This window comes from Perkinsus marinus (genome assembly GCF_000006405.1).
Source record: "Perkinsus marinus ATCC 50983 genomic scaffold scf_1104296975498, whole genome shotgun sequence".
Taxonomy (NCBI): domain Eukaryota; phylum Perkinsozoa; order Perkinsida; family Perkinsidae; genus Perkinsus; species Perkinsus marinus.
Window position 1 is genome coordinate 1 of NW_003200769.1, and position 1,057 is coordinate 1,057.

The following is a 1,057-nucleotide window of genomic DNA, read 5'->3' on the forward strand; positions in this document are numbered from 1 at the left end:
GAGAGGCACCGGGATCGATGCCCGGGTTCTCCATTATTCTGCCATTATTTGAACGCTTTGCTGGAATCCGATTCACTCTTTGTGGGATGCAGGCGGGGTGCAAGTGCATCCGAAGCCCAAAGTGTGCGGAATCAGGTACAATGATGAATCTTGTTCCTTTGGATTCATTTGTCCCCACATAATTAATTGATGACACGCGTACGTGGAGTAAGATTGACTTTGGTGGCGTGGCTCATCAAGCACCGTGGCAGCTGGTGACACGTCGTTAAATCATAGTATCATATTTAATAGATGTAATCTAGCTCGGAAGCTCTGTCACCAATCACCATGACACTTCGATGCGAAGAATTTCAGCATGAGTCTAGCATCTCTGACTTGAAAACATCGATTCAAGCGGTGACACACAACCTCAGTCTATCTGGCTGCCTTCACCGCGTGTTTTTTCGGGAAAGGCCGCAAATAATACCACAAAAAAAATCAGGAAAATCTCGAAGTAAGGAATTGAGTAGCATCTTGTGTTTGATATCTTTCGTTTTTCGTGCGGCTTTGGCGCAGTAGGTAGCGCGTAGGTCTCATAATCCTAAGGTCGCGAGTTCGATCCTCGTAGGCCGCATTATTAGTTCGTGAATGCGATTTTCTGTTGAACAATGCGTCCTAGAGGATCCGGGGAAGTCTCTTCGTTACCACGAGAAGAATATACATGGAGCCTTGACTAGGCGGAGCTCTATTTCAATGGCTTTAGCCCAGATAGCTCAGTTGGGAGAGCGCCAGACTGAAGATCTGGAGGTCCTCAGTTCGATCCTGGGTCTGGGCATTATTGATTTCAAACTCAAAATCTCGTTCAGCAGTAACCCGAACGAGCGATGCTCGGTCCCGATTGTTCGAGAGACGGAGTGATTCTCGCGAACCCCGTTTAGTGTACGCCTCACTAGTAAAAAACATATCTATCACGACAAGTAAAAGATGGTCAATCTGTGCATCACCGTAGTGCTTTAACTAACTGAAGCCGCTCACTACGTACATTTGTGGAAGATATAGACCGCGAGTATGTCCCCAC

At 46.8% G+C, this 1,057-nt stretch overlaps 2 non-coding genes across 2 annotated transcripts; both read left to right on the forward strand.

The window, feature by feature from the left end:
* The first annotated feature begins 540 nt into the window (after window positions 1–540).
* Pmar_PMAR027135 lies at window positions 541–613 on the forward strand. The gene has a single exon. It is a non-coding gene; the product is annotated as a tRNA-Met (tRNA).
* A 128-nt stretch (window positions 614–741) lies between these two features.
* Window positions 742–814, forward strand: Pmar_PMAR027136. The gene has a single exon. It is a non-coding gene; the product is annotated as a tRNA-Phe (tRNA).
* Window positions 815–1,057: the final 243 nt, after the last annotated feature.